The sequence below is a fragment of the Apis dorsata genome, unplaced genomic scaffold (genome assembly GCF_000469605.1).
Source record: "Apis dorsata unplaced genomic scaffold, Apis dorsata 1.3 scaffold_28, whole genome shotgun sequence".
Lineage (NCBI taxonomy): Eukaryota > Metazoa > Arthropoda > Insecta > Hymenoptera > Apidae > Apis > Apis dorsata.
The window spans coordinates 106,437-111,230 of NW_006263330.1; positions in this window are offsets into that span (position 1 = coordinate 106,437).

Here is a 4,794-nt window from a genome sequence, read left to right on the forward strand (position 1 = left end):
CCCGCCATTACCGTCGCCACCACCACCGACCAGCCACGGTCATTAGCGTGGAAATATTGAATTTCGTTATCGACCCTTCACGACCAATCCGGCCAAGTAACTAAGAAGACTTTTGTGCAACGCTCGTTTCGAGGAATTTGAAACGTACACGTTTCTTTTCCAATCTTTTTTTTACGTTCGAGAAATTTTATTATCGGCGCCGCTTGGCGAAAGTTATCCAAAAAAAAGAGAAATTTGAGGAATAAATATGCGCGACAGGGAAAGAGAGACACTCGAGAGGAAATATCGTAATAACGGAAAGAGCGATTGTCTGATGAAATTTCGTCAACGCGTTCTTATCGACTCGTTCGTCAAAGGATGGGGTTTCATATTTGCCGAGCCACCTTTATTGTATCGTAGTTTTCGTCGTCTACTCGCACTGCTCGTCGTCCCGTTGTCGAGAATTTCACCGCGCCTCGCCTCGTGCCTAGAGAGCAGTTTGCAGGGAATTCAATTTATGAGCTTCCCTTCTCGCAAGCTTGGATCGGAGGAGTGGAAGATGGGTTTTTATTTAATGGAAACAGTCGTATCGTTCGGAATGGCACGGAAACGGAAATAGAAAAGAGAAAAGGTTGATGAGAGAAAATTACGAGACCAGTACGAATCTCTCTCTCTCTCTTTCTCTCGATTTATATATTATTCTTCCTTCGTTTCCCTCGCAAATCAAACGCGTCAAAATCTTCCCCCTCGGAATCGTCTTAATTGCTGACAAACGAAAACTTACAACTCACAACTGGTTTGATTTCTTACAGCAAATTAACGCATAAGACTTTTCTATTTTAATATCTTATGTATCTTTACGTGTAAAGAAAATTTATATTAGAATATTAGAATCTGTATTGTTGTTTCGTGTGATATTTTATGTCTTATGCTTAAAGTACTTTTCCTTTTAACTTTTTCATTGCATTGTTCTTATTTTTCGCCCACTTATTTCATCCCTATGCTTTACGAATAAAAGTAATTTCGATAAATCAAACTCATCTTCCACGCTTACAAATCTCAAAAACTTTGAAAATAATATTTCTATTCTATTATTCAACTTATGATGCAAAATTCAACGACGTATTATTCTACCCCCTAGTAAGATTATACTTCCAAAAAAATCAAACGTAAATAAATATCGTCGGCATTAACTCGAGAAGAGACAAAGAGTTAATATCCAATACATAATAATTTGTCGAGTCCAGCCCCCGATCAATTTTATTCGAAACGACGATGCGAATCAACGAGGCGATGCGAAGGGATAAAAGAGGGGGAGGGGCGAGAGAACCGGTAGTAGTACGTCACGACTACGTGTCCCGTTCCGATATGTCTGACTGCGTGTCGTTATTTCTACTGAAACCCGCCACGCGCTCGCGCGTACGTATCCCGGAAATATTCCATACACCGGAACCAACTTCCATTTCGACGGGACTCATTGTCGCCGACAGCGTTGGAAACAAATAGGAATCGTTGGAGTTATCGTGTACAAACGTTCCTCTCTCACGAAATTTCGAATTTATCCTTCTCCTCCTTTCTTTGAAAGCAGTTGCAGTTTGCTCGAATTTTTAAATCCGCTTTGCACGCCTATTCGTTCGTTTCGATCGAATCAACCATCTGTATATCCTCGAAGATATAGAATTCAGACGTGAATTCTATCGAATTATTTTGAATTATTTTTATATATAATAAATTACTAAACAAAAAGAAATTGAACCTAATCCATCTCAGCCTAAAATAATTGATGATATATTAGGTCTGAAAATTAATATATATATATATCGAAATTAAAAATAAAATTATTAAATAAAAAAATGTATATAATATATTCTTAAATCTATATGATTAATTCTATAATTATTGAAAAAATTATTCTTACTAAAAATACAAGTATTAATGATTTAATAATCAATTGAAATAACAAAATTAAACTTTATTGAATTCATTAATCGTTCAAGAATAATTAATTTATTTATAAGTATAAAATATAAACTTGATATTATTATTATTAAACTATTTAAATAAATAAAATATAATTTTAAAAATATAAAATTTATTGGAATTCAGTGTATCAATAAAATATAATATTCAATTAATGAACCATTATTAATTTTAAATTTAATATAAATTTTTCCATGATTAATAAATAAATAAATAAATAAATTGAATAATCTATCGATGTAAAAATTTCATTTCTCATAACGATTACGATTTGTAATTTATAAATGGATTATAATACTACAATATTTTTACGATTTTGAATATTCGAATTATTCTGCTGTAAGATACTGAAAAAACTGAACCCTCGAAATCGAGGGGGAAATTTCACGGTCGGGCAGGATGAGCCTGCTTCCGTTCTTGTTTACCACCTTCGCTGCCGAGCGTTTATCATTTTTACGGGGAGGGGGAAAAAAAAAAAAAAAAAAAAAGGAAACGAAAATGGCGGCGATGCCAAACGTACTGCCATCCGGGTAACGGACCGGAAATCGCACCGACCGTTGCTTTTTAATCGTCCGTCTCTAATCACTTTGGAATTTTTCTTCCTTTTTTTCTTCCTAACGAACCGTGCGCGCGTAATTTACCTTTCATTCACATACCTCTCTTCCATACCTTTAAAAAAATAATAAAACGTTTCCTCCTCAATGTTGCATCGCGGCCGTGACATTGTAGATAGATCCACGGGTTGGAATAGAAAAATCCTCGGTCGTAAAAATCCTCCTCGGCCAAGACTGTTATGTATATATATGAATTTGTGAAAGGGGGGGGAATAACAAAGTTGCCGAGGACTGAGACAAGTTCGCGAGAACGTCGCGAAATTAGGTAAGCAATAAATAAAAGAGGGGGGGGGGATACGATATTCTTGAAGGAGACGGAGTAAATGGTGGATGGTCTCCATTTATTTCGCCGCTATTTATCCTTTGCCCGGAGGACATGCATCATTTTTATGCGAGGAAAACGCGAAGCCAGAAAAAGAGAGAGAAGGAAAGTAAAGCTTGCGGTGGAAAACGTAAATGGGGCAAAACGTTAATAAAAAAAGGAAAAGAGAGAGGGAGAGAAAAAATAGAAAGGTAGCCGTTTTCCCTGTACGTAATTACGCGCGGGTAAAAAAAACTTGGAGAAAAACTTGAGAAACGGTTCGCCGCGTTTCATCGAAAAGACAAAGTTTTCGATGAAAAGTTTTTACACGCAGCTTCTTAACTCTCGATGTGTATCGATGATGAACTCCGTTATCCTTGACAAGGTTATTACCACCAAGGTTGATTGGCCAGGAAGGTCGAAAAACTTAATTAACGAAGAAAAAGGTTGTTGGACCTCCGTATATTATTATGCTATTTACCCTTCGCCCAGGGGGCATGTATCATTTTTACGAGACGAGGGACGAACAGAAGGGTTGCCGAGTAAGAGAAGGAGAGAAGGGAATGGAAGATCGCTCGAATCGGAGCGAGAACGAGGAGCGAAATATTGGAAAGCGGAGGAGGAGATAAAACGTTTCATAAAACAAGACATCGAATCCGTATTACTCCACTGGCGCGTCGACGTGAATCGAAACAGGCCGTGGAATCAGCGGAGTGGTTGAAAAGTCGCTACTCAGAAAGATACGGCTCTTCCTTGCCGCATCTAACGCGCCTTCCCTTGGCCGACATTCCAAGTGTCCCTCGACGCTTTTTATTTTTACCATTTCTCTTTTCTTCTTTCTTCTTTCCTCTATGTAGCACGCGTATCCTCTTCCTCCTTCTCGTGCTCGATCTTACATTCGAGGGAAAATTCGAGTGCAAAATCTTTCGAAGAGTTGGCGAATTCGTATCGATTCTCGAAATAATATTCAACGACTTGAATATCACGCAAAAGAAATTCATTTTTCGGGTTAAATCGATGTATCGTCGCAATGATGACAAAGGGCGAAAATTTTATAATACGTTTCGAGAGTTTCTTCCTTTTTCTCTTTTTGGAAAGAGTGGGCTCCCAGCGTTCGCCGATTCATCGACGAACACGGTGGTTCGAACGATGGTTTGGAAACGTTTCGTAAAAAGAGAAGGAAAAAACCCGTCTTTCCCCGGGCTGAAACTTTATCTTCGCGATTCTTGGCGTTTCTTCGAGGAAAAATTGTTTCCGGAGAAGAGTTTGAAAATCTTTAAAAATATGCGCGAATCGATTCTCTTCTTTCGCTTCTCTATTTTTCATCATCATCCGTTGGAAAGTTTTTCCCTTTCTCGCGAGAGGGAAAACCGTGGGATTTTTTCGTAATTTTTATGGGATCGGTGCGCAAATGCGAAGAATCGCGAAACCCCCTAATTACGGTACATGGAACCTGCGCTAATGCTACATAATTATGGCTCGTTAAACCTTCGTTTCATAAACGGTATTTCGCTTGATATTTTCCTCCTTTCTTCTCCTTTTTTTTTCGCTTCCATCTCTTTTTACCGTCCGTTATAACGCGGATGTTTTCAACGGCAATATTCGTTAATGAATATCGCAGAGCGAAATGTATCGGTGTAGCGTAACTGTTTAAAATTTTCGTTTCGTTTTCAAGACGATATAACGGCGTGAATCGACCAACGAATCCATCCGAATCCGGAACGCCAAGTTTACGAGACGTTTATGCGTGAAATATTATTAAAAAAAAAAAAAAGAAAAAAAATAGGATCGAGCATTTATCGAGACAGAAACGTTTTATCGCTCGATTTTAATCGTTATTTTATTATAATACCTTTTATTAAATTTGCAGCGAGAAACGATTAATAATTTATATTATTTATTTTTTAAAAAAAAAAAAAA